Source organism: Rhinoderma darwinii, unplaced genomic scaffold, assembly GCF_050947455.1.
Source record: "Rhinoderma darwinii isolate aRhiDar2 unplaced genomic scaffold, aRhiDar2.hap1 Scaffold_498, whole genome shotgun sequence".
In the NCBI taxonomy this organism is placed as follows: Eukaryota; Metazoa; Chordata; class Amphibia; order Anura; family Rhinodermatidae; genus Rhinoderma; species Rhinoderma darwinii.
Genome location: NW_027464045.1, coordinates 128,240 through 155,269, shown reverse-complemented (window position 1 = coordinate 155,269; position 27,030 = coordinate 128,240). Strand labels below are relative to the sequence as shown.

General features: G+C 47.5%; 20 non-coding genes across 20 annotated transcripts; all 20 read right to left on the bottom strand.

Annotated features, from left to right (window-relative positions):
* Positions 1–828: 828 nt before the first annotated feature.
* Positions 829–1,019, bottom strand: LOC142720335 (U2 spliceosomal RNA). Its single transcript, XR_012873124.1, has one exon. It is a non-coding gene; the product is annotated as a U2 spliceosomal RNA (small nuclear RNA).
* A 1,134-nt stretch (positions 1,020–2,153) lies between these two features.
* Positions 2,154–2,344, bottom strand: LOC142720380 (U2 spliceosomal RNA). Its single transcript, XR_012873169.1, has one exon. It is a non-coding gene; the product is annotated as a U2 spliceosomal RNA (small nuclear RNA).
* Positions 2,345–3,472: 1,128 nt separating this feature from the next.
* Positions 3,473–3,663, bottom strand: LOC142720387 (U2 spliceosomal RNA). The gene has a single exon (XR_012873175.1). It is a non-coding gene; the product is annotated as a U2 spliceosomal RNA (small nuclear RNA).
* Positions 3,664–4,788: 1,125 nt separating this feature from the next.
* LOC142720334 (U2 spliceosomal RNA) lies at positions 4,789–4,979 on the bottom strand. The gene has a single exon (XR_012873123.1). It is a non-coding gene; the product is annotated as a U2 spliceosomal RNA (small nuclear RNA).
* A 1,131-nt stretch (positions 4,980–6,110) lies between these two features.
* LOC142720333 (U2 spliceosomal RNA) lies at positions 6,111–6,301 on the bottom strand. The gene has a single exon (XR_012873122.1). It is a non-coding gene; the product is annotated as a U2 spliceosomal RNA (small nuclear RNA).
* Positions 6,302–7,435: 1,134 nt separating this feature from the next.
* Positions 7,436–7,626, bottom strand: LOC142720386 (U2 spliceosomal RNA). Its single transcript, XR_012873174.1, has one exon. It is a non-coding gene; the product is annotated as a U2 spliceosomal RNA (small nuclear RNA).
* Positions 7,627–8,763: 1,137 nt separating this feature from the next.
* LOC142720332 (U2 spliceosomal RNA) lies at positions 8,764–8,954 on the bottom strand. Its single transcript, XR_012873121.1, has one exon. It is a non-coding gene; the product is annotated as a U2 spliceosomal RNA (small nuclear RNA).
* A 1,128-nt stretch (positions 8,955–10,082) lies between these two features.
* LOC142720412 (U2 spliceosomal RNA) lies at positions 10,083–10,273 on the bottom strand. The gene has a single exon (XR_012873201.1). It is a non-coding gene; the product is annotated as a U2 spliceosomal RNA (small nuclear RNA).
* A 1,122-nt stretch (positions 10,274–11,395) lies between these two features.
* Positions 11,396–11,586, bottom strand: LOC142720331 (U2 spliceosomal RNA). Its single transcript, XR_012873120.1, has one exon. It is a non-coding gene; the product is annotated as a U2 spliceosomal RNA (small nuclear RNA).
* Positions 11,587–12,705: 1,119 nt separating this feature from the next.
* Positions 12,706–12,896, bottom strand: LOC142720371 (U2 spliceosomal RNA). The gene has a single exon (XR_012873160.1). It is a non-coding gene; the product is annotated as a U2 spliceosomal RNA (small nuclear RNA).
* A 1,131-nt stretch (positions 12,897–14,027) lies between these two features.
* On the bottom strand, positions 14,028–14,218 carry LOC142720327 (U2 spliceosomal RNA). The gene has a single exon (XR_012873118.1). It is a non-coding gene; the product is annotated as a U2 spliceosomal RNA (small nuclear RNA).
* Positions 14,219–15,341: 1,123 nt separating this feature from the next.
* On the bottom strand, positions 15,342–15,532 carry LOC142720326 (U2 spliceosomal RNA). The gene has a single exon (XR_012873117.1). It is a non-coding gene; the product is annotated as a U2 spliceosomal RNA (small nuclear RNA).
* Positions 15,533–16,636: 1,104 nt separating this feature from the next.
* On the bottom strand, positions 16,637–16,827 carry LOC142720325 (U2 spliceosomal RNA). Its single transcript, XR_012873116.1, has one exon. It is a non-coding gene; the product is annotated as a U2 spliceosomal RNA (small nuclear RNA).
* Positions 16,828–17,935: 1,108 nt separating this feature from the next.
* On the bottom strand, positions 17,936–18,126 carry LOC142720382 (U2 spliceosomal RNA). Its single transcript, XR_012873171.1, has one exon. It is a non-coding gene; the product is annotated as a U2 spliceosomal RNA (small nuclear RNA).
* Positions 18,127–19,254: 1,128 nt separating this feature from the next.
* Positions 19,255–19,445, bottom strand: LOC142720410 (U2 spliceosomal RNA). The gene has a single exon (XR_012873198.1). It is a non-coding gene; the product is annotated as a U2 spliceosomal RNA (small nuclear RNA).
* A 1,134-nt stretch (positions 19,446–20,579) lies between these two features.
* LOC142720324 (U2 spliceosomal RNA) lies at positions 20,580–20,770 on the bottom strand. The gene has a single exon (XR_012873115.1). It is a non-coding gene; the product is annotated as a U2 spliceosomal RNA (small nuclear RNA).
* A 1,141-nt stretch (positions 20,771–21,911) lies between these two features.
* LOC142720323 (U2 spliceosomal RNA) lies at positions 21,912–22,102 on the bottom strand. The gene has a single exon (XR_012873114.1). It is a non-coding gene; the product is annotated as a U2 spliceosomal RNA (small nuclear RNA).
* A 1,131-nt stretch (positions 22,103–23,233) lies between these two features.
* Positions 23,234–23,424, bottom strand: LOC142720411 (U2 spliceosomal RNA). Its single transcript, XR_012873199.1, has one exon. It is a non-coding gene; the product is annotated as a U2 spliceosomal RNA (small nuclear RNA).
* Positions 23,425–24,543: 1,119 nt separating this feature from the next.
* LOC142720467 (U2 spliceosomal RNA) lies at positions 24,544–24,734 on the bottom strand. Its single transcript, XR_012873254.1, has one exon. It is a non-coding gene; the product is annotated as a U2 spliceosomal RNA (small nuclear RNA).
* A 1,116-nt stretch (positions 24,735–25,850) lies between these two features.
* Positions 25,851–26,041, bottom strand: LOC142720466 (U2 spliceosomal RNA). Its single transcript, XR_012873252.1, has one exon. It is a non-coding gene; the product is annotated as a U2 spliceosomal RNA (small nuclear RNA).
* Between the last annotated feature and the right edge of the window lie 989 nt (positions 26,042–27,030).

Below are 27,030 nucleotides of genomic sequence, written 5' to 3'. Positions count from 1 at the left end.
CTGGCTCCTGAGGTCTCCACTATGACACGTGCAAAGTTCCGTCTGAACTTTATATAAGACGGTGCGGCTCAGTCAGTCACTCAGTGTTGCCTGAGAGGGCAACACTGCAACAGCCGGCCCCCAGGCTGTCTTTTTTTTGCACAGCTAGTTGCCTCCAGGAGGCCACAAGAGGGAGACAAGGGACTGCAAAATGGAAAATAGGCATCCACCAACTTTACAGACAACTTGTTCTCCTTGCTCCTACAACCTCCATCCTTGCACAGTTTGTTATTCTTCCAGGTAACATAGTAACAAATCCAAATTGCTGCTCTCTTTGTAGGCAAGCAAGGGTTTGTTGCAACTGCAATTCTTACTTCTTCTTGAAATGTAGGGACCACAGTACATTCCATCACATCCATCTAGTGTACACAGGTAGGTCCATTGTGACGGGCGGGCGGGCGGGTGGGCTGGCTGCTTTAATGGCTGTTTGCTGTTCCCCTACTCCACTCCACTATTTGACTATGGTGCTGCATCAATCAGTGGCTGGCTCAGGTGCAGCTCTTTAACCTACCTAGGAGGGAGGGCGGAGAGAAGACAAGGAAGGTGAATGAGCTGTTCCAATGTGAAATGCCGGAAACACAGAAACACAGACGACACAAAACAAGAGGTGGCAATGTATTAATTAATTGCATTTAATAAATTAGCTCATTATCACACATGACTGTACAAATGCATTGTCCAACAGGTGTTGAAATAATGGGATTAAAAGGGGAGATCCCATCCGAAAGACAAAAACAATGGCAAACACAAAAAGCACTTTTGGAATCTGATTTTAGTAAACACATAAGGAAAGGGTGCACCGGTCCTGGAAATACTGCAATACCAGGTCAATGCGTGGAGTGGACAGAGCAAGCTCTATTTCCATCTCCCTGTTCTAAAAATCCATTTAATATATGGTCCCCAGATAGGGGACGTATCAGATATTAAACTGATAAGAACAGATACTACACTTGATCTTAGCCAAAAGGCCGAGAAGCGATAACCCGAACGTGCCGCGCGTTTTGCTTCTTTTGCTTGCACCACAATGCAGTGCTGAAAGAGGAGGAATCAACATAAAAACGCCTTCCTGGCAACGCCCAAATGCCCTCCTGCCGTGCAAACACTGGCAGCAGCAGCAGCAGCAGCAGCAGCAGCAGTAAGTGCATGCCCACTGCCACCCCTTCTCCTTTCACACCTTGTATCAGCTTTAATCCAGTCCAGTGCTGCCTGCTGAGCAGCACTGACCAACACTGCCTGGGCCCAGGCTTTTATCTCTGAGGCCCCATTATGATGTCAGAAAACTGGCTTTGGCTCCTGAGGTCTCCACTATGACACGTGCAAAGTTCCGTCTGAACTTTATATAAGACGGTGCGGCTCAGTCAGTCACTCAGTGTTGCCTGAGAGGGCAACACTGCAACAGCCGGCCCCCAGGCTGTCTTTTTTTTGCACAGCTAGTTGCCTCCAGGAGGCCACAAGAGGGAGACAAGGGACTGCAAAATGGAAAATAGGCATCCACCAACTTTACAGACAACTTGTTCTCCTTGCTCCTACAACCTCCATCCTTGCACAGTTTGTTATTCTTCCAGGTAACATAGTAACAAATCCAAATTGCTGCTCTCTTTGTAGGCAAGCAAGGGTTTGTTGCAACTGCAATTCTTACTTCTTCTTGAAATGTAGGGACAACAGTACATTCCATCACATCCATCTAGTGTACACAGGTAGGTCCATTGTGACGGGCGGGCGGGCGGGCGGGCTGGCTGCTTTAATGGCTGTTTGCTGTTCCCCTACTCCACTCCACTATTTGACTATGGTGCTGCATCAATCAGTGGCTGGCTCAGGTGCAGCTCTTTAACCTACCTAGGAGGGAGGGCGGAGAGAAGACAAGGAAGGTGAATGAGCTGTTCCAATGTGAAATGCCGGAAACACAGAAACACAGACGACACAAAACAAGAGGTGGCAATGTATTAATTAATTGCATTTAATAAATTAGCTCATTATCACACATGACTGTACAAATGCATTGTCCAACAGGTGTTGAAATAATGGGATTAAAAGGGGAGATCCCATCCGAAAGACAAAAACAATGGCAAACACAAAAAGCACTTTTGGAATCTGATTTTAGTAAACACATAAGGAAAGGGTGCACCGGTCCTGGAAATACTGCAATACCAGGTCAATGCGTGGAGTGGACAGAGCAAGCTCTATTTCCATCTCCCTGTTCTTAAAATCCATTTAATATATGGTCCCCAGATAGGGGACGTATCAGATATTAAACTGATAAGAACAGATACTACACTTGATCTTAGCCAAAAGGCCGAGAAGCGATAACCCGAACGTGCCGCGCGTTTTGCTTCTTTTGCTTGCACCACAATGCAGTGCTGAAAGAGGAGGAATCAACATAAAAACGCCTTCCTGGCAACGCCCAAATGCCCTCCTGCCATGCAAACACTGGCAGCAGCAGCAGCAGCAGCAGCAGTAAGTGCATGCCCACTGCCACCCCTTCTCCTTTCACACCTTGTATCAGCTTTAATCCAGTCCAGTGCTGCCTGCTGAGCAGCACTGACCAACACTGCCTGGGCCCAGGCTTTTATCTCTGAGGCCCCATTATGATGTCAGAAAGCTGGCTCTGGCTCCTGAGGTCTCCACTATGACACGTGCAAAGTTCCGTCTGAACTTTATATAAGACGGTGCGGCTCAGTCAGTCACTCAGTGTTGCCTGAGAGGGCAACACTGCAACAGCCGGCCCCCAGGCTGTCTTTTTTTTGCACAGCTAGTTGCCTCCAGGAGGCCACAAGAGGGAGACAAGGGACTGCAAAATGGAAAATAGGCATCCACCAACTTTACAGACAACTTGTTCTCCTTGCTCCTACAACCTCCATCCTTGCACAGTTTGTTATTCTTCCAGGTAACATAGTAACAAATCCAAATTGCTGCTCTCTTTGTAGGCAAGCAAGGGTTTGTTGCAACTGCAATTCTTACTTCTTCTTGAAATGTAGGGACCACAGTACATTCCATCACATCCATCTAGTGTACACAGGTAGGTCCATTGTGACGGGCGGGCGGGCGGGTGGGCTGGCTGCTTTAATGGCTGTTTGCTGTTCCCCTACTCCACTCCACTATTTGACTATGGTGCTGCATCAATCAGTGGCTGGCTCAGGTGCAGCTCTTTAACCTACCTAGGAGGGAGGGCGGAGAGAAGACAAGGAAGGTGAATGAGCTGTTCCAATGTGAAATGCCGGAAACACAGAAACACAGACGACACAAAACAAGAGGTGGCAATGTATTAATTAATTGCATTTAATAAATTAGCTCATTATCACACATGACTGTACAAATGCATTGTCCAACAGGTGTTGAAATAATGGGATTAAAAGGGGAGATCCCATCCGAAAGACAAAAACAATGGCAAACACAAAAAGCACTTTTGGAATCTGATTTTAGTAAACACATAAGGAAAGGGTGCACCGGTCCTGGAAATACTGCAATACCAGGTCAATGCGTGGAGTGGACAGAGCAAGCTCTATTTCAATCTCCCTGTTCTAAAAATCCATTTAATATATGGTCCCCAGATAGGGGACGTATCAGATATTAAACTGATAAGAACAGATACTACACTTGATCTTAGCCAAAAGGCCGAGAAGCGATAACCCGAACGTGCCGCGCGTTTTGCTTCTTTTGCTTGCACCACAATGCAGTGCTGAAAGAGGAGGAATCGACATAAAAACGCCTTCCTGGCAACGCCCAAATGCCCTCCTGCCGTGCAAACACTGGCAGCAGCAGCAGCAGCAGCAGTAAGTGCATGCCCACTGCCACCCCTTCTCCTTTCACACCTTGTATCAGCTTTAATCCAGTCCAGTGCTGCCTGCTGAGCAGCACTGACCAACACTGCCTGGGCCCAGGCTTTTATCTCTGAGGCCCCATTATGATGTCAGAAAGCTGGCTCTGGCTCCTGAGGTCTCCACTATGACACGTGCAAAGTTCCGTCTGAACTTTATATAAGACGGTGCGGCTCAGTCAGTCACTCAGTGTTGCCTGAGAGGGCAACACTGCAACAGCCGGCCCCCAGGCTGTCTTTTTTTTGCACAGCTAGTTGCCTCCAGGAGGCCACAAGAGGGAGACAAGGGACTGCAAAATGGAAAATAGGCATCCACCAACTTTACAGACAACTTGTTCTCCTTGCTCCTACAACCTCCATCCTTGCACAGTTTGTTATTCTTCCAGGTAACATAGTAACAAATCCAAATTGCTGCTCTCTTTGTAGGCAAGCAAGGGTTTGTTGCAACTGCAATTCTTACTTCTTCTTGAAATGTAGGGACCACAGTACATTCCATCACATCCATCTAGTGTACACAGGTAGGTCCATTGTGACGGGCGGGCGGGCGGGTGGGCTGGCTGCTTTAATGGCTGTTTGCTGTTCCCCTACTCCACTCCACTATTTGACTATGGTGCTGCATCAATCAGTGGCTGGCTCAGGTGCAGCTCTTTAACCTACCTAGGAGGGAGGGCGGAGAGAAGACAAGGAAGGTGAATGAGCTGTTCCAATGTGAAATGCCGGAAACACAGAAACACAGACGACACAAAACAAGAGGTGGCAATGTATTAATTAATTGCATTTAATAAATTAGCTCATTATCACACATGACTGTACAAATGCATTGTCCAACAGGTGTTGAAATAATGGGATTAAAAGGGGAGATCCCATCCGAAAGACAAAAACAATGGCAAACACAAAAAGCACTTTTGGAATCTGATTTTAGTAAACACATAAGGAAAGGGTGCACCGGTCCTGGAAATACTGCAATACCAGGTCAATGCGTGGAGTGGACAGAGCAAGCTCTATTTCCATCTCCCTGTTCTAAAAATCCATTTAATATATGGTCCCCAGATAGGGGACGTATCAGATATTAAACTGATAAGAACAGATACTACACTTGATCTTAGCCAAAAGGCCGAGAAGCGATAACCCGAACGTGCCGCGCGTTTTGCTTCTTTTGCTTGCACCACAATGCAGTGCTGAAAGAGGAGGAATCGACATAAAAACGCCTTCCTGGCAACGCCCAAATGCCCTCCTGCCGTGCAAACACTGGCAGCAGCAGCAGCAGCAGCAGCAGCAGTAAGTGCATGCCCACTGCCACCCCTTCTCCTTTCACACCTTGTATCAGCTTTAATCCAGTCCAGTGCTGCCTGCTGAGCAGCACTGACCAACACTGCCTGGGCCCAGGCTTTTATCTCTGAGGCCCCATTATGATGTCAGAAAACTGGCTCTGGCTCCTGAGGTCTCCACTATGACACGTGCAAAGTTCCGTCTGAACTTTATATAAGACGGTGCGGCTCAGTCAGTCACTCAGTGTTGCCTGAGAGGGCAACACTGCAACAGCCGGCCCCCAGGCTGTCTTTTTTTTGCACAGCTAGTTGCCTCCAGGAGGCCACAAGAGGGAGACAAGGGACTGCAAAATGGAAAATAGGCATCCACCAACTTTACAGACAACTTGTTCTCCTTGCTCCTACAACCTCCATCCTTGCACAGTTTGTTATTCTTCCAGGTAACATAGTAACAAATCCAAATTGCTGCTCTCTTTGTAGGCAAGCAAGGGTTTGTTGCAACTGCAATTCTTACTTCTTCTTGAAATGTAGGGACCACAGTACATTCCATCACATCCATCTAGTGTACACAGGTAGGTCCATTGTGACGGGCGGGCGGGCGGGCGGGCTGGCTGCTTTAATGGCTGTTTGCTGTTCCCCTACTCCACTCCACTATTTGACTATGGTGCTGCATCAATCAGTGGCTGGCTCAGGTGCAGCTCTTTAACCTACCTAGGAGGGAGGGCGGAGAGAAGACAAGGAAGGTGAATGAGCTGTTCCAATGTGAAATGCCGGAAACACAGAAACACAGACAACACAAAACAAGAGGTGGCAATGTATTAATTAATTGCATTTAATAAATTAGCTCATTATCACACATGACTGTACAAATGCATTGTCCAACAGGTGTTGAAATAATGGGATTAAAAGGGGAGATCCCATCCGAAAGACAAAAACAATGGCAAACACAAAAAGCACTTTTGGAATCTGATTTTAGTAAACACATAAGGAAAGGGTGCACCGGTCCTGGAAATACTGCAATACCAGGTCAATGCGTGGAGTGGACAGAGCAAGCTCTATTTCCATCTCCCTGTTCTAAAAATCCATTTAATATATGGTCCCCAGATAGGGGACGTATCAGATATTAAACTGATAAGAACAGATACTACACTTGATCTTAGCCAAAAGGCCGAGAAGCGATAACCCGAACGTGCCGCGCGTTTTGCTTCTTTTGCTTGCACCACAATGCAGTGCTGAAAGAGGAGGAATCGACATAAAAACGCCTTCCTGGCAACGCCCAAATGCCCTCCTGCCGTGCAAACACTGGCAGCAGCAGCAGCAGCAGCAGCAGCAGCAGTAAGTGCATGCCCACTGCCACCCCTTCTCCTTTCACACCTTGTATCAGCTTTAATCCAGTCCAGTGCTGCCTGCTGAGCAGCACTGACCAACACTGCCTGGGCCCAGGCTTTTATCTCTGAGGCCCCATTATGATGTCAGAAAGCTGGCTCTGGCTCCTGAGGTCTCCACTATGACACGTGCAAAGTTCCGTCTGAACTTTATATAAGACGGTGCGGCTCAGTCAGTCACTCAGTGTTGCCTGAGAGGGCAACACTGCAACAGCCGGCCCCCAGGCTGTCTTTTTTTTGCACAGCTAGTTGCCTCCAGGAGGCCACAAGAGGGAGACAAGGGACTGCAAAATGGAAAATAGGCATCCACCAACTTTACAGACAACTTGTTCTCCTTGCTCCTACAACCTCCATCCTTGCACAGTTTGTTATTCTTCCAGGTAACATAGTAACAAATCCAAATTGCTGCTCTCTTTGTAGGCAAGCAAGGGTTTGTTGCAACTGCAATTCTTACTTCTTCTTGAAATGTAGGGACCACAGTACATTCCATCACATCCATCTAGTGTACACAGGTAGGTCCATTGTGACGGGCGGGCGGGCGGGTGGGCTGGCTGCTTTAATGGCTGTTTGCTGTTCCCCTACTCCACTCCACTATTTGACTATGGTGCTGCATCAATCAGTGGCTGGCTCAGGTGCAGCTCTTTAACCTACCTAGGAGGGAGGGCGGAGAGAAGACAAGGAAGGTGAATGAGCTGTTCCAATGTGAAATGCCGGAAACACAGAAACACAGACGACACAAAACAAGAGGTGGCAATGTATTAATTAATTGCATTTAATAAATTAGCTCATTATCACACATGACTGTACAAATGCATTGTCCAACAGGTGTTGAAATAATGGGATTAAAAGGGGAGATCCCATCCGAAAGACAAAAACAATGGCAAACACAAAAAGCACTTTTGGAATCTGATTTTAGTAAACACATAAGGAAAGGGTGCACCGGTCCTGGAAATACTGCAATACCAGGTCAATGCGTGGAGTGGACAGAGCAAGCTCTATTTCAATCTCCCTGTTCTAAAAATCCATTTAATATATGGTCCCCAGATAGGGGACGTATCAGATATTAAACTGATAAGAACAGATACTACACTTGATCTTAGCCAAAAGGCCGAGAAGCGATAACCCGAACGTGCCGCGCGTTTTGCTTCTTTTGCTTGCACCACAATGCAGTGCTGAAAGAGGAGGAATCGACATAAAAACGCCTTCCTGGCAACGCCTTCCTGGCAACGCCCAAATGCCCCCCTGCCGTGCAAACACTGGCAGCAGCAGCAGCAGTAAGTGCATGCCCACTGCCACCCCTTCTCCTTTCACACCTTGTATCAGCTTTAATCCAGTCCAGTGCTGCCTGCTGAGCAGCACTGACCAACACTGCCTGGGCCCAGGCTTTTATCTCTGAGGCCCCATTATGATGTCAGAAAGCTGGCTCTGGCTCCTGAGGTCTCCACTATGACACGTGCAAAGTTCCGTCTGAACTTTATATAAGACGGTGCGGCTCAGTCAGTCACTCAGTGTTGCCTGAGAGGGCAACACTGCAACAGCCGGCCCCCAGGCTGTCTTTTTTTTGCACAGCTAGTTGCCTCCAGGAGGCCACAAGAGGGAGACAAGGGACTGCAAAATGGAAAATAGGCATCCACCAACTTTACAGACAACTTGTTCTCCTTGCTCCTACAACCTCCATCCTTGCACAGTTTGTTATTCTTCCAGGTAACATAGTAACAAATCCAAATTGCTGCTCTCTTTGTAGGCAAGCAAGGGTTTGTTGCAACTGCAATTCTTACTTCTTCTTGAAATGTAGGGACCACAGTACATTCCATCACATCCATCTAGTGTACACAGGTAGGTCCATTGTGACGGGCGGGCGGGCGGGCGGGCGGGCTGGCTGCTTTAATGGCTGTTTGCTGTTCCCCTACTCCACTCCACTATTTGACTATGGTGCTGCATCAATCAGTGGCTGGCTCAGGTGCAGCTCTTTAACCTACCTAGGAGGGAGGGCGGAGAGAAGACAAGGAAGGTGAATGAGCTGTTCCAATGTGAAATGCCGGAAACACAGAAACACAGACGACACAAAACAAGAGGTGGCAATGTATTAATTAATTGCATTTAATAAATTAGCTCATTATCACACATGACTGTACAAATGCATTGTCCAACAGGTGTTGAAATAATGGGATTAAAAGGGGAGATCCCATCCGAAAGACAAAAACAATGGCAAACACAAAAAGCACTTTTGGAATCTGATTTTAGTAAACACATAAGGAAAGGGTGCACCGGTCCTGGAAATACTGCAATACCAGGTCAATGCGTGGAGTGGACAGAGCAAGCTCTATTTCCATCTCCCTGTTCTAAAAATCCATTTAATATATGGTCCCCAGATAGGGGACGTATCAGATATTAAACTGATAAGAACAGATACTACACTTGATCTTAGCCAAAAGGCCGAGAAGCGATAACCCGAACGTGCCGCGCGTTTTGCTTCTTTTGCTTGCACCACAATGCAGTGCTGAAAGAGGAGGAATCGACATAAAAACGCCTTCCTGGCAACGCCCAAATGCCCTCCTGCCGTGCAAACACTGGCAGCAGCAGCAGCAGCAGCAGCAGTAAGTGCATGCCCACTGCCACCCCTTCTCCTTTCACACCTTGTATCAGCTTTAATCCAGTCCAGTGCTGCCTGCTGAGCAGCACTGACCAACACTGCCTGGGCCCAGGCTTTTATCTCTGAGGCCCCATTATGATGTCAGAAAGCTGGCTTTGGCTCCTGAGGTCTCCACTATGACACGTGCAAAGTTCCGTCTGAACTTTATATAAGACGGTGCGGCTCAGTCAGTCACTCAGTGTTGCCTGAGAGGGCAACACTGCAACAGCCGGCCCCCAGGCTGTCTTTTTTTTGCACAGCTAGTTGCCTCCAGGAGGCCACAAGAGGGAGACAAGGGACTGCAAAATGGAAAATAGGCATCCACCAACTTTACAGACAACTTGTTCTCCTTGCTCCTACAACCTCCATCCTTGCACAGTTTGTTATTCTTCCAGGTAACATAGTAACAAATCCAAATTGCTGCTCTCTTTGTAGGCAAGCAAGGGTTTGTTGCAACTGCAATTCTTACTTCTTCTTGAAATGTAGGGACCACAGTACATTCCATCACATCCATCTAGTGTACACAGGTAGGTCCATTGTGACGGGCGGGCGGGCGGGCGGGCTGGCTGCTTTAATGGCTGTTTGCTGTTCCCCTACTCCACTCCACTATTTGACTATGGTGCTGCATCAATCAGTGGCTGGCTCAGGTGCAGCTCTTTAACCTACCTAGGAGGGAGGGCGGAGAGAAGACAAGGAAGGTGAATGAGCTGTTCCAATGTGAAATGCCGGAAACACAGAAACACAGACGACACAAAACAAGAGGTGGCAATGTATTAATTAATTGCATTTAATAAATTAGCTCATTATCACACATGACTGTACAAATGCATTGTCCAACAGGTGTTGAAATAATGGGATTAAAAGGGGAGATCCCATCCGAAAGACAAAAACAATGGCAAACACAAAAAGCACTTTTGGAATCTGATTTTAGTAAACACATAAGGAAAGGGTGCACCGGTCCTGGAAATACTGCAATACCAGGTCAATGCGTGGAGTGGACAGAGCAAGCTCTATTTCCATCTCCCTGTTCTAAAAATCCATTTAATATATGGTCTCCAGATAGGGGACGTATCAGATATTAAACTGATAAGAACAGATACTACACTTGATCTTAGCCAAAAGGCCGAGAAGCGATAACCCGAACGTGCCGCGCGTTTTGCTTCTTTTGCTTGCACCACAATGCAGTGCTGAAAGAGGAGGAATCAACATAAAAACGCCTTCCTGGCAACGCCCAAATGCCCTCCTGCCGTGCAAACACTGGCAGCAGCAGCAGCAGCAGCAGCAGCAGCAGTAAGTGCATGCCCACTGCCACCCCTTCTCCTTTCACACCTTGTATCAGCTTTAATCCAGTCCAGTGCTGCCTGCTGAGCAGCACTGACCAACACTGCCTGGGCCCAGGCTTTTATCTCTGAGGCCCCATTATGATGTCAGAAAGCTGGCTCTGGCTCCTGAGGTCTCCACTATGACACGTGCAAAGTTCCGTCTGAACTTTATATAAGACGGTGCGGCTCAGTCAGTCACTCAGTGTTGCCTGAGAGGGCAACACTGCAACAGCCGGCCCCCAGGCTGTCTTTTTTTTGCACAGCTAGTTGCCTCCAGGAGGCCACAAGAGGGAGACAAGGGACTGCAAAATGGAAAATAGGCATCCACCAACTTTACAGACAACTTGTTCTCCTTGCTCCTACAACCTCCATCCTTGCACAGTTTGTTATTCTTCCAGGTAACATAGTAACAAATCCAAATTGCTGCTCTCTTTGTAGGCAAGCAAGGGTTTGTTGCAACTGCAATTCTTACTTCTTCTTGAAATGTAGGGACCACAGTACATTCCATCACATCCATCTAGTGTACACAGGTAGGTCCATTGTGACGGGCGGGCGGGCTGCTTTAATGGCTGTTTGCTGTTCCCCTACTCCACTCCACTATTTGACTATGGTGCTGCATCAATCAGTGGCTGGCTCAGGTGCAGCTCTTTAACCTACCTAGGAGGGAGGGCGGAGAGAAGACAAGGAAGGTGAATGAGCTGTTCCAATGTGAAATGCCGGAAACACAGAAACACAGACGACACAAAACAAGAGGTGGCAATGTATTAATTAATTGCATTTAATAAATTAGCTCATTATCACACATGGCTGTACAAATGCATTGTCCAACAGGTGTTGAAATAATGGGATTAAAAGGGGAGATCCCATCCGAAAGACAAAAACAATGTCAAACACAAAAAGCACTTTTGGAATCTGATTTTAGTAAACACATAAGGAAAGGGTGCACCGGTCCTGGAAATACTGCAATACCAGGTCAATGCGTGGAGTGGACAGAGCAAGCTCTATTTCCATCTCCCTGTTCTAAAAATCCATTTAATATATGGTCCCCAGATAGGGGACGTATCAGATATTAAACTGATAAGAACAGATACTACACTTGATCTTAGCCAAAAGGCCGAGAAGCGATAACCCGAACGTGCCGCGCGTTTTGCTTCTTTTGCTTGCACCACAATGCAGTGCTGAAAGAGGAGGAATCGACATAAAAACGCCTTCCTGGCAACGCCCAAATGCCCTCCTGCCGTGCAAACACTGGCAGCAGCAGCAGCAGCAGCAGCAGCAGTAAGGGCATGCCCACTGCCACCCCTTCTCCTTTCACACCTTGTATCAGCTTTAATCCAGTCCAGTGCTGCCTGCTGAGCAGCACTGACCAACACTGCCTGGGCCCAGGCTTTTATCTCTGAGGCCCCATTATGATGTCAGAAAGCTGGCTCTGGCTCCTGAGGTCTCCACTATGACACGTGCAAAGTTCCGTCTGAACTTTATATAAGACGGTGCGGCTCAGTCAGTCACTCAGTGTTGCCTGAGAGGGCAACACTGCAACAGCCGGCCCCCAGGCTGTCTTTTTTTTGCACAGCTAGTTGCCTCCAGGAGGCCACAAGAGGGAGACAAGGGACTGCAAAATGGAAAATAGGCATCCACCAACTTTACAGACAACTTGTTCTCCTTGCTCCTACAACCTCCATCCTTGCACAGTTTGTTATTCTTCCAGGTAACATAGTAACAAATCCAAATTGCTGCTCTCTTTGTAGGCAAGCAAGGGTTTGTTGCAACTGCAATTCTTACTTCTTCTTGAAATGTAGGGACCACAGTACATTCCATCACATCCATCTAGTGTACACAGGTAGGTCCATTGTGACGGGCGGGCGGGAGGGCTGGCTGCTTTAATGGCTGTTTGCTGTTCCCCTACTCCACTCCACTATTTGACTATGGTGCTGCATCAATCAGTGGCTGGCTCAGGTGCAGCTCTTTAACCTACCTAGGAGGGAGGGCGGAGAGAAGACAAGGAAGGTGAATGAGCTGTTCCAATGTGAAATGCCGGAAACACAGACGACACAAAACAAGAGGTGGCAATGTATTAATTAATTGCATTTAATAAATTAGCTCATTATCACACATGACTGTACAAATGCATTGTCCAACAGGTGTTGAAATAATGGGATTAAAAGGGGAGATCCCATCCGAAAGACAAAAACAATGGCAAACACAAAAAGCACTTTTGGAATCTGATTTTAGTAAACACATAAGGAAAGGGTGCACCGGTCCTGGAAATACTGCAATACCAGGTCAATGCGTGGAGTGGACAGAGCAAGCTCTATTTCCATCTCCCTGTTCTAAAAATCCATTTAATATATGGTCCCCAGATAGGGGACGTATCAGATATTAAACTGATAAGAACAGATACTACACTTGATCTTAGCCAAAAGGCTGAGAAGCGATAACCCGAACGTGCCGCGCGTTTTGCTTCTTTTGCTTGCACCACAATGCAGTGCTGAAAGAGGAGGAATCGACATAAAAACGCCTTCCTGGCAACGCCCAAATGCCCTCCTGCCGTGCAAACACTGGCAGCAGCAGCAGCAGCAGCAGCAGCAGTAAGTGCATGCCCACTGCCACCCCTTCTCCTTTCACACCTTGTATCAGCTTTAATCCAGTCCAGTGCTGCCTGCTGAGCAGCACTGACCAACACTGCCTGGGCCCAGGCTTTTATCTCTGAGGCCCCATTATGATGTCAGAAAGCTGGCTCTGGCTCCTGAGGTCTCCACTATGACACGTGCAAAGTTCCGTCTGAACTTTATATAAGACGGTGCGGCTCAGTCAGTCACTCAGTGTTGCCTGAGAGGGCAACACTGCAACAGCCGGCCCCCAGGCTGTCTTTTTTTTGCACAGCTAGTTGCCTCCAGGAGGCCACAAGAGGGAGACAAGGGACTGCAAAATGGAAAATAGGCATCCACCAACTTTACAGACAACTTGTTCTCCTTGCTCCTACAACCTCCATCCTTGCACAGTTTGTTATTCTTCCAGGTAACATAGTAACAAATCCAAATTGCTGCTCTCTTTGTAGGCAAGCAAGGGTTTGTTGCAACTGCAATTCTTACTTCTTCTTGAAATGTAGGGACCACAGTACATTCCATCACATCCATCTAGTGTACACAGGTAGGTCCATTGTGACGGGCGGGCGGGCGGGCGGGCTGGCTGCTTTAATGGCTGTTTGCTGTTCCCCTACTCCACTCCACTATTTGACTATGGTGCTGCATCAATCAGTGGCTGGCTCAGGTGCAGCTCTTTAACCTACCTAGGAGGGAGGGCGGAGAGAAGACAAGGAAGGTGAATGAGCTGTTCCAATGTGAAATGCCGGAAACACAGAAACACAGACGACACAAAACAAGAGGTGGCAATGTATTAATTAATTGCATTTAATAAATTAGCTCATTATCACACATGACTGTACAAATGCATTGTCCAACAGGTGTTGAAATAATGGGATTAAAAGGGGAGATCCCATCCGAAAGACAAAAACAATGGCAAACACAAAAAGCACTTTTGGAATCTGATTTTAGTAAACACATAAGGAAAGGGTGCACCGGTCCTGGAAATACTGCAATACCAGGTCAATGCGTGGAGTGGACAGAGCAAGCTCTATTTCCATCTCCCTGTTCTAAAAATCCATTTAATATATGGTCCCCAGATAGGGGACGTATCAGATATTAAACTGATAAGAACAGATACTACACTTGATCTTAGCCAAAAGGCCGAGAAGCGATAACCCGAACGTGCCGCGCGTTTTGCTTCTTTTGCTTGCACCACAATGCAGTGCTGAAAGAGGAGGAATCGACATAAAAACGCCTTCCTGGCAACGCCCAAATGCCCTCCTGCCGTGCAAACACTGGCAGCAGCAGCAGCAGCAGCAGCAGCAGTAAGTGCATGCCCACTGCCACCCCTTCTCCTTTCACACCTTGTATCAGCTTTAATCCAGTCCAGTGCTGCCTGCTGAGCAGCACTGACCAACACTGCCTGGGCCCAGGCTTTTATCTCTGAGGCCCCATTATGATGTCAGAAAGCTGGCTCTGGCTCCTGAGGTCTCCACTATGACACGTGCAAAGTTCCGTCTGAACTTTATATAAGACGGTGCGGCTCAGTCAGTCACTCAGTGTTGCCTGAGAGGGCAACACTGCAACAGCCGGCCCCCAGGCTGTCTTTTTTTTGCACAGCTAGTTGCCTCCAGGAGGCCACAAGAGGGAGACAAGGGACTGCAAAATGGAAAATAGGCATCCACCAACTTTACAGACAACTTGTTCTCCTTGCTCCTACAACCTCCATCCTTGCACAGTTTGTTATTCTTCCAGGTAACATAGTAACAAATCCAAATTGCTGCTCTCTTTGTAGGCAAGCAAGGGTTTGTTGCAACTGCAATTCTTACTTCTTCTTGAAATGTAGGGACCACAGTACATTCCATCACATCCATCTAGTGTACACAGGTAGGTCCATTGTGACGGGCGGGCGGGCTGGCTGCTTTAATGGCTGTTTGCTGTTCCCCTACTCCACTCCACTATTTGACTATGGTGCTGCATCAATCAGTGGCTGGCTCAGGTGCAGCTCTTTAACCTACCTAGGAGGGAGGGCGGAGAGAAGACAAGGAAGGTGAATGAGCTGTTCCAATGTGAAATGCCGGAAACACAGAAACACAGACGACACAAAACAAGAGGTGGCAATGTATTAATTAATTGCATTTAATAAATTAGCTCATTATCACACATGACTGTACAAATGCATTGTCCAACAGGTGTTGAAATAATGGGATTAAAAGGGGAGATCCCATCCGAAAGACAAAAACAATGGCAAACACAAAAAGCACTTTTGGAATCTGATTTTAGTAAACACATAAGGAAAGGGTGCACCGGTCCTGGAAATACTGCAATACCAGGTCAATGCGTGGAGTGGACAGAGCAAGCTCTATTTCCATCTCCCTGTTCTAAAAATCCATTTAATATATGGTCCCCAGATAGGGGACGTATCAGATATTAAACTGATAAGAACAGATACTACACTTGATCTTAGCCAAAAGGCCGAGAAGCGATAACCCGAACGTGCCGCGCGTTTTGCTTCTTTTGCTTGCACCACAATGCAGTGCTGAAAGAGGAGGAATCGACATAAAAACGCCTTCCTGGCAACGCCCAAATGCCCTCCTGCCGTGCAAACACTGGCAGCAGCAGCAGCAGCAGCAGTAAGTGCATGCCCACTGCCACCCCTTCTCCTTTCACACCTTGTATCAGCTTTAATCCAGTCCAGTGCTGCCTGCTGAGCAGCACTGACCAACACTGCCTGGGCCCAGGCTTTTATCTCTGAGGCCCCATTATGATGTCAGAAAGCTGGCTCTGGCTCCTGAGGTCTCCACTATGACACGTGCAAAGTTCCGTCTGAACTTTATATAAGACGGTGCGGCTCAGTCAGTCACTCAGTGTTGCCTGAGAGGGCAACACTGCAACAGCCGGCCCCCAGGCTGTCTTTTTTTTGCACAGCTAGTTGCCTCCAGGGAGACAAGGGACTGCAAAATGGAAAATAGGCATCCACCAACTTTACAGACAACTTGTTCTCCTTGCTCCTACAACCTCCATCCTTGCACAGTTTGTTATTCTTCCAGGTAACATAGTAACAAATCCAAATTGCTGCTCTCTTTGTAGGCAAGCAAGGGTTTGTTGCAACTGCAATTCTTACTTCTTCTTGAAATGTAGGGACCACAGTACATTCCATCACATCCATCTAGTGTACACAGGTAGGTCCATTGTGACGGGCGGGCGGGCTGGCTGCTTTAATGGCTGTTTGCTGTTCCCCTACTCCACTCCACTATTTGACTATGGTGCTGCATCAATCAGTGGCTGGCTCAGGTGCAGCTCTTTAACCTACCTAGGAGGGAGGGCGGAGAGAAGACAAGGAAGGTGAATGAGCTGTTCCAATGTGAAATGCCGGAAACACAGAAACACAGACGACACAAAACAAGAGGTGGCAATGTATTAATTAATTGCATTTAATAAATTAGCTCATTATCACACATGACTGTACAAATGCATTGTCCAACAGGTGTTGAAATAATGGGATTAAAAGGGGAGATCCCATCCGAAAGACAAAAACAATGGCAAACACAAAAAGCACTTTTGGAATCTGATTTTAGTAAACACATAAGGAAAGGGTGCACCGGTCCTGGAAATACTGCAATACCAGGTCAATGCGTGGAGTGGACAGAGCAAGCTCTATTTCCATCTCCCTGTTCTAAAAATCCATTTAATATATGGTCCCCAGATAGGGGACGTATCAGATATTAAACTGATAAGAACAGATACTACACTTGATCTTAGCCAAAAGGCCGAGAAGCGATAACCCGAACGTGCCGCGCGTTTTGCTTCTTTTGCTTGCACCACAATGCAGTGCTGAAAGAGGAGGAATCGACATAAAAACGCCTTCCTGGCAACGCCCAAATGCCCTCCTGCCGTGCAAACACTGGCAGCAGCAGCAGCAGCAGCAGTAAGTGCATGCCCACTGCCACCCCTTCTCCTTTCACACCTTGTATCAGCTTTAATCCAGTCCAGTGCTGCCTGCTGAGCAGCACTGACCAACACTGCCTGGGCCCAGGCTTTTATCTCTGAGGCCCCATTATGATGTCAGAAAGCTGGCTCTGGCTCCTGAGGTCTCCACTATGACACGTGCAAAGTTCCGTCTGAACTTTATATAAGACGGTGCGGCTCAGTCAGTCACTCAGTGTTGCCTGAGAGGGCAACACTGCAACAGCCGGCCCCCAGGCTGTCTTTTTTTTGCACAGCTAGTTGCCTCCAGGGAGACAAGGGACTGCAAAATGGAAAATAGGCATCCACCAACTTTACAGACAACTTGTTCTCCTTGCTCCTACAACCTCCATCCTTGCACAGTTTGTTATTCTTCCAGGTAACATAGTAACAAATCCAAATTGCTGCTCTCTTTGTAGGCAAGCAAGGGTTTGTTGCAACTGCAATTCTTACTTCTTCTTGAAATGTAGGGACCACAGTACATTCCATCACATCCATCTAGTGTACACAGGTAGGTCCATTGTGACGGGCGGGCGGGCGGGCTGGCTGCTTTAATGGCTGTTTGCTGTTCCCCTACTCCAATCCACTATTTGACTATGGTGCTGCATCAATCAGTGGCTGGCTCAGGTGCAGCTCTTTAACCTACCTAGGAGGGAGGGCGGAGAGAAGACAAGGAAGGTGAATGAGCTGTTCCAATGTGAAATGCCGGAAACACAGAAACACAGACGACACAAAACAAGAGGTGGCAATGTATTAATTAATTGCATTTAATAAATTAGCTCATTATCACACATGACTGTACAAATGCATTGTCCAACAGGTGTTGAAATAATGGGATTAAAAGGGGAGATCCCATCCGAAAGACAAAAACAATGGCAAACACAAAAAGCACTTTTGGAATCTGATTTTAGTAAACACATAAGGAAAGGGTGCACCGGTCCTGGAAATACTGCTATACCAGGTCAATGCGTGGAGTGGACAGAGCAAGCTCTATTTCCATCTCCCTGTTCTAAAAATCCATTTAATATATGGTCCCCAGATAGGGGACGTATCAGATATTAAACTGATAAGAACAGATACTACACTTGATCTTAGCCAAAAGGCCGAGAAGCGATAACCCGAACGTGCCGCGCGTTTTGCTTCTTTTGCTTGCACCACAATGCAGTGCTGAAAGAGGAGGAATCGACATAAAAACGCCTTCCTGGCAACGCCCAAATGCCCTCCTGCCGTGCAAACACTGGCAGCAGCAGCAGCAGCAGCAGCAGTAAGTGCATGCCCACTGCCACCCCTTCTCCTTTCACACCTTGTATCAGCTTTAATCCAGTCCAGTGCTGCCTGCTGAGCAGCACTGACCAACACTGCCTGGGCCCAGGCTTTTATCTCTGAGGCCCCATTATGATGTCAGAAAGCTGGCTCTGGCTCCTGAGGTCTCCACTATGACACGTGCAAAGTTCCGTCTGAACTTTATATAAGACGGTGCGGCTCAGTCAGTCACTCAGTGTTGCCTGAGAGGGCAACACTGCAACAGCCGGCCCCCAGGCTGTCTTTTTTTTGCACAGCTAGTTGCCTCCAGGAGGCCACAAGAGGGAGACAAGGGACTGCAAAATGGAAAATAGGCATCCACCAACTTTACAGACAACTTGTTCTCCTTGCTCCTACAACCTCCATCCTTGCACAGTTTGTTATTCTTCCAGGTAACATAGTAACAAATCCAAATTGCTGCTCTCTTTGTAGGCAAGCAAGGGTTTGTTGCAACTGCAATTCTTACTTCTTCTTGAAATGTAGGGACCACAGTACATTCCATCACATCCATCTAGTGTACACAGGTAGGTCCATTGTGACGGGCGGGCGGGCGGGCGGGCTGGCTGCTTTAATGGCTGTTTGCTGTTCCCCTACTCCACTCCACTATTTGACTATGGTGCTGCATCAATCAGTGGCTGGCTCAGGTGCAGCTCTTTAACCTACCTAGGAGGGAGGGCGGAGAGAAGACAAGGAAGGTGAATGAGCTGTTCCAATGTGAAATGCCGGAAACACAGAAACACAGACGACACAAAACAAGAGGTGGCAATGTATTAATTAATTGCATTTAATAAATTAGCTCATTATCACACATGACTGTACAAATGCATTGTCCAACAGGTGTTGAAATAATGGGATTAAAAGGGGAGATCCCATCCGAAAGACAAAAACAATGGCAAACACAAAAAGCACTTTTGGAATCTGATTTTAGTAAACACATAAGGAAAGGGTGCACCGGTCCTGGAAATACTGCAATATCAGGTCAATGCGTGGAGTGGACAGAGCAAGCTCTATTTCCATCTCCCTGTTCTAAAAATCCATTTAATATATGGTCCCCAGATAGGGGACGTATCAGATATTAAACTGATAAGAACAGATACTACACTTGATCTTAGCCAAAAGGCCGAGAAGCGATAACCCGAACGTGCCGCGCGTTTTGCTTCTTTTGCTTGCACCACAATGCAGTGCTGAAAGAGGAGGAATCGACATAAAAATGCCTTCCTGGCAACGCCCAAATGCCCTCCTGCCGTGCAAACACTGGCAGCAGCAGCAGCAGCAGCAGCAGCAGCAGTAAGTGCATGCCCACTGCCACCCCTTCTCCTTTCACACCTTGTATCAGCTTTAATCCAGTCCAGCGCTGCCTGCTGAGCAGCACTGACCAACACTGCCTGGGCCCAGGCTTTTATCTCTGAGGCCCCATTATGATGTCAGAAAGCTGGCTCTGGCTCCTGAGGTCTCCACTATGACACGTGCAAAGTTCCGTCTGAACTTTATATAAGACGGTGCGGCTCAGTCAGTCACTCAGTGTTGCCTGAGAGGGCAACACTGCAACAGCCGGCCCCCAGGCTGTCTTTTTTTTGCACAGCTAGTTGCCTCCAGGAGGCCACAAGAGGGAGACAAGGGACTGCAAAATGGAAAATAGGCATCCACCAACTTTACAGACAACTTGTTCTCCTTGCTCCTACAACCTCCATCCTTGCACAGTTTGTTATTCTTCCAGGTAACATAGTAACAAATCCAAATTGCTGCTCTCTTTGTAGGCAAGCAAGGGTTTGTTGCAACTGCAATTCTTACTTCTTCTTGAAATGTAGGGACCACAGTACATTCCATCACATCCATCTAGTGTACACAGGTAGGTACATTGTGACGGGCGGGCGGGCGGGCGGGTTGGCTGCTTTAATGGCTGTTTGCTGTTCCCCTACTCCACTCCACTATTTGACTATGGTGCTGCATCAATCAGTGGCTGGCTCAGGTGCAGCTCTTTAACCTACCTAGGAGGGAGGGCGGAGAGAAGACAAGGAAGGTGAATGAGCTGTTCCAATGTGAAATGCCGGAAACACAGAAACACAGACGACACAAAACAAGAGGTGGCAATGTATTAATTAATTGCATTTAATAAATTAGCTCATTATCACACATGACTGTACAAATGCATTGTCCAACAGGTGTTGAAATAATGGGATTAAAAGGGGAGATCCCATCCGAAAGACAAAAACAATGGCAAACACAAAAAGCACTTTTGGAATCTGATTTTAGTAAACACATAAGGAAAGGGTGCACCGGTCCTGGAAATACTGCAATACCAGGTCAATGCGTGGAGTGGACAGAGCAAGCTCTATTTCCATCTCCCTGTTCTAAAAATCCATTTAATATATGGTCCCCAGATAGGGGACGTATCAGATATTAAACTGATAAGAACAGATACTACACTTGATCTTAGCCAAAAGGCCGAGAAGCGATAACCCGAACGTGCCGCGCGTTTTGCTTCTTTTGCTTGCACCACAATGCAGTGCTGAAAGAGGAGGAATCGACATAAAAACGCCTTCCTGGCAACGCCCAAATGCCCTCCTGCCGTGCAAACACTGGCAGCAGCAGCAGCAGCAGCAGCAGCAGCAGCAGTAAGTGCATGCCCACTGCCACCCCTTCTCCTTTCACACCTTGTATCAGCTTTAATCCAGTCCAGTGCTGCCTGCTGAGCAGCACTGACCAACACTGCCTGGGCCCAGGCTTTTATCTCTGAGGCCCCATTATGATGTCAGAAAGCTGGCTCTGGCTCCTGAGGTCTCCACTATGACACGTGCAAAGTTCCGTCTGAACTTTATATAAGACGGTGCGGCTCAGTCAGTCACTCAGTGTTGCCTGAGAGGGCAACACTGCAACAGCCGGCCCCCAGGCTGTCTTTTTTTTGCACAGCTAGTTGCCTCCAGGAGGCCACAAGAGGGAGACAAGGGACTGCAAAATGGAAAATAGGCATCCACCAACTTTACAGACAACTTGTTCTCCTTGCTCCTACAACCTCCATCCTTGCACAGTTTGTTATTCTTCCAGGTAACATAGTAACAAATCCAAATTGCTGCTCTCTTTGTAGGCAAGCAAGGGTTTGTTGCAACTGCAATTCTTACTTCTTCTTGAAATGTAGGGACCACAGTACATTCCATCACATCCATCTAGTGTACACAGGTAGGTCCATTGTGACGGGCGGGCGGGCGGGCGGGCGGGCTGGCTGCTTTAATGGCTGTTTGCTGTTCCCCTACTCCACTCCACTATTTGACTATGGTGCTGCATCAATCAGTGGCTGGCTCAGGTGCAGCTCTTTAACCTACCTAGGAGGGAGGGCGGAGAGAAGACAAGGAAGGTGAATGAGCTGTTCCAATGTGAAATGCCGGAAACACAGAAACACAGACGACACAAAACAAGAGGTGGCAATGTATTAATTAATTGCATTTAATAAATTAGCTCATTATCACACATGACTGTACAAATGCATTGTCCAACAGGTGTTGAAATAATGGGATTAAAAGGGGAGATCCCATCCGAAAGACAAAAACAATGGCAAACACAAAAAGCACTTTTGGAATCTGATTTTAGTAAACACATAAGGAAAGGGTGCACCGGTCCTGGAAATACTGCAATACCAGGTCAATGCGTGGAGTGGACAGAGCAAGCTCTATTTCCATCTCCCTGTTCTAAAAATCCATTTAATATATGGTCCCCAGATAGGGGACGTATCAGATATTAAACTGATAAGAACAGATACTACACTTGATCTTAGCCAAAAGGCCGAGAAGCGATAACCCGAACGTGCCGCGCGTTTTGCTTCTTTTGCTTGCACCACAATGCAGTGCTGAAAGAGGAGGAATCGACATAAAAACGCCTTCCTGGCAACGCCCAAATGCCCTCCTGCCGTGCAAACACTGGCAGCAGCAGCAGCAGCAGCAGCAGCAGTAAGTGCATGCCCACTGCCACCCCTTCTCCTTTCACACCTTGTATCAGCTTTAATCCAGTCCAGTGCTGCCTGCTGAGCAGCACTGACCAACACTGCCTGGGCCCAGGCTTTTATCTCTGAGGCCCCATTATGATGTCAGAAAGCTGGCTCTGGCTCCTGAGGTCTCCACTATGACACGTGCAAAGTTCCGTCTGAACTTTATATAAGACGGTGCGGCTCAGTCAGTCACTCAGTGTTGCCTGAGAGGGCAACACTGCAACAGCCGGCCCCCAGGCTGTCTTTTTTTTGCACAGCTAGTTGCCTCCAGGAGGCCACAAGAGGGAGACAAGGGACTGCAAAATGGAAAATAGGCATCCACCAACTTTACAGACAACTTGTTCTCCTTGCTCCTACAACCTCCATCCTTGCACAGTTTGTTATTCTTCCAGGTAACATAGTAACAAATCCAAATTGCTGCTCTCTTTGTAGGCAAGCAAGGGTTTGTTGCAACTGCAATTCTTACTTCTTCTTGAAATGTAGGGACCACAGTACATTCCATCACATCCATCTAGTGTACACAGGTAGGTCCATTGTGACGGGCGGGCGGGCGGGCGGGCTGGCTGCTTTAATGGCTGTTTGCTGTTCCCCTACTCCACTCCACTATTTGACTATGGTGCTGCATCAATCAGTGGCTGGCTCAGGTGCAGCTCTTTAACCTACCTAGGAGGGAGGGCGGAGAGAAGACAAGGAAGGTGAATGAGCTGTTCCAATGTGAAATGCCGGAAACACAGAAACACAGACGACACAAAACAAGAGGTGGCAATGTATTAATTAATTGCATTTAATAAATTAGCTCATTATCACACATGACTGTACAAATGCATTGTCCAACAGGTGTTGAAATAATGGGATTAAAAGGGGAGATCCCATCCGAAAGACAAAAACAATGGCAAACACAAAAAGCACTTTTGGAATCTGATTTTAGTAAACACATAAGGAAAGGGTGCACCGGTCCTGGAAATACTGCAATACCAGGTCAATGCGTGGAGTGGACAGAGCAAGCTCTATTTCCATCTCCCTGTTCTAAAAATCCATTTAATATATGGTCTCCAGATAGGGGACGTATCAGATATTAAACTGATAAGAACAGATACTACACTTGATCTTAGCCAAAAGGCCGAGAAGCGATAACCCGAACGTGCCGCGCGTTTTGCTTCTTTTGCTTGCACCACAATGCAGTGCTGAAAGAGGAGGAATCAACATAAAAACGCCTTCCTGGCAACGCCCAAATGCCCTCCTGCCGTGCAAACACTGGCAGCAGCAGCAGCAGCAGCAGCAGCAGTAAGTGCATGCCCACTGCCACCCCTTCTCCTTTCACACCTTGTATCAGCTTTAATCCAGTCCAGTGCTGCCTGCTGAGCAGCACTGACCAACACTGCCTGGGCCCAGGCTTTTATCTCTGAGGCCCCATTATGATGTCAGAAAGCTGGCTCTGGCTCCTGAGGTCTCCACTATGACACGTGCAAAGTTCCGTCTGAACTTTATATAAGACGGTGCGGCTCAGTCAGTCACTCAGTGTTGCCTGAGAGGGCAACACTGCAACAGCCGGCCCCCAGGCTGTCTTTTTTTTGCACAGCTAGTTGCCTCCAGGAGGCCACAAGAGGGAGACAAGGGACTGCAAAATGGAAAATAGGCATCCACCAACTTTACAGACAACTTGTTCTCCTTGCTCCTACAACCTCCATCCTTGCACAGTTTGTTATTCTTCCAGGTAACATAGTAACAAATCCAAATTGCTGCTCTCTTTGTAGGCAAGCAAGGGTTTGTTGCAACTGCAATTCTTACTTCTTCTTGAAATGTAGGGACCACAGTACATTCCATCACATCCATCTAGTGTACACAGGTAGGTCCATTGTGACGGGCGGGCGGGCTGCTTTAATGGCTGTTTGCTGTTCCCCTACTCCACTCCACTATTTGACTATGGTGCTGCATCAATCAGTGGCTGGCTCAGGTGCAGCTCTTTAACCTACCTAGGAGGGAGGGCGGAGAGAAGACAAGGAAGGTGAATGAGCTGTTCCAATGTGAAATGCCGGAAACACAGAAACACAGACGACACAAAACAAGAGGTGGCAATGTATTAATTAATTGCATTTAATAAATTAGCTCATTATCACACATGACTGTACAAATGCATTGTCCAACAGGTGTTGAAATAATGGGATTAAAAGGGGAGATCCCATCCGAAAGACAAAAACAATGTCAAACACAAAAAGCACTTTTGGAATCTGATTTTAGTAAACACATAAGGAAAGGGTGCACCGGTCCTGGAAATACTGCAATACCAGGTCAATGCGTGGAGTGGACAGAGCAAGCTCTATTTCCATCTCCCTGTTCTAAAAATCCATTTAATATATGGTCCCCAGATAGGGGACGTATCAGATATTAAACTGATAAGAACAGATACTACACTTGATCTTAGCCAAAAGGCCGAGAAGCGATAACCCGAACGTGCCGCGCGTTTTGCTTCTTTTGCTTGCACCACAATGCAGTGCTGAAAGAGGAGGAATCGACATAAAAACGCCTTCCTGGCAACGCCCAAATGCCCTCCTGCCGTGCAAACACTGGCAGCAGCAGCAGCAGCAGCAGCAGTAAGGGCATGCCCACTGCCACCCCTTCTCCTTTCACACCTTGTATCAGCTTTAATCCAGTCCAGTGCTGCCTGCTGAGCAGCACTGACCAACACTGCCTGGGCCCAGGCTTTTATCTCTGAGGCCCCATTATGATGTCAGAAAGCTGGCTCTGGCTCCTGAGGTCTCCACTATGACACGTGCAAAGTTCCGTCTGAACTTTATATAAGACGGTGCGGCTCAGTCAGTCACTCAGTGTTGCCTGAGAGGGCAACACTGCAACAGCCGGCCCCCAGGCTGTCTTTTTTTTGCACAGCTAGTTGCCTCCAGGAGGCCACAAGAGGGAGACAAGGGACTGCAAAATGGAAAATAGGCATCCACCAACTTTACAGACAACTTGTTCTCCTTGCTCCTACAACCTCCATCCTTGCACAGTTTGTTATTCTTCCAGGTAACATAGTAACAAATCCAAATTGCTGCTCTCTTTGTAGGCAAGCAAGGGTTTGTTGCAACTGCAATTCTTACTTCTTCTTGAAATGTAGGGACCACAGTACATTCCATCACATCCATCTAGTGTACACAGGTAGGTCCATTGTGACGGGCGGGCGGGAGGGCTGGCTGCTTTAATGGCTGTTTGCTGTTCCCCTACTCCACTCCACTATTTGACTATGGTGCTGCATCAATCAGTGGCTGGCTCAGGTGCAGCTCTTTAACCTACCTAGGAGGGAGGGCGGAGAGAAGACAAGGAAGGTGAATGAGCTGTTCCAATGTGAAATGCCGGAAACACAGACGACACAAAACAAGAGGTGGCAATGTATTAATTAATTGCATTTAATAAATTAGCTCATTATCACACATGACTGTACAAATGCATTGTCCAACAGGTGTTGAAATAATGGGATTAAAAGGGGAGATCCCATCCGAAAGACAAAAACAATGGCAAACACAAAAAGCACTTTTGGAATCTGATTTTAGTAAACACATAAGGAAAGGGTGCACCGGTCCTGGAAATACTGCAATACCAGGTCAATGCGTGGAGTGGACAGAGCAAGCTCTATTTCCATCTCCCTGTTCTAAAAATCCATTTAATATATGGTCCCCAGATAGGGGACGTATCAGATATTAAACTGATAAGAACAGATACTACACTTGATCTTAGCCAAAAGGCCGAGAAGCGATAACCCGAACGTGCCGCGCGTTTTGCTTCTTTTGCTTGCACCACAATGCAGTGCTGAAAGAGGAGGAATCGACATAAAAACGCCTTCCTGGCAACGCCCAAATGCCCTCCTGCCGTGCAAACACTGGCAGCAGCAGCAGCAGCAGCAGCAGCAGTAAGTGCATGCCCACTGCCACCCCTTCTCCTTTCACACCTTGTATCAGCTTTAATCCAGTCCAGTGCTGCCTGCTGAGCAGCACTGACCAACACTGCCTGGGCCCAGGCTTTTATCTCTGAGGCCCCATTATGATGTCAGAAAGCTGGCTCTGGCTCCTGAGGTCTCCACTATGACACGTGCAAAGTTCCGTCTGAACTTTATATAAGACGGTGCGGCTCAGTCAGTCACTCAGTGTTGCCTGAGAGGGCAACACTGCAACAGCCGGCCCCCAGGCTGTCTTTTTTTTGCACAGCTAGTTGCCTCCAGGAGGCCACAAGAGGGAGACAAGGGACTGCAAAATGGAAAATAGGCATCCACCAACTTTACAGACAACTTGTTCTCCTTGCTCCTACAACCTCCATCCTTGCACAGTTTGTTATTCTTCCAGGTAACATAGTAACAAATCCAAATTGCTGCTCTCTTTGTAGGCAAGCAAGGGTTTGTTGCAACTGCAATTCTTACTTCTTCTTGAAATGTAGGGACCACAGTACATTCCATCACATCCATCTAGTGTACACAGGTAGGTCCATTGTGACGGGCGGGCGGGCGGGCGGGCGGGCTGGCTGCTTTAATGGCTGTTTGCTGTTCCCCTACTCCACTCCACTATTTGACTATGGTGCTGCATCAATCAGTGGCTGGCTCAGGTGCAGCTCTTTAACCTACCTAGGAGGGAGGGCGGAGAGAAGACAAGGAAGGTGAATGAGCTGTTCCAATGTGAAATGCCGGAAACACAGAAACACAGACGACACAAAACAAGAGGTGGCAATGTATTAATTAATTGCATTTAATAAATTA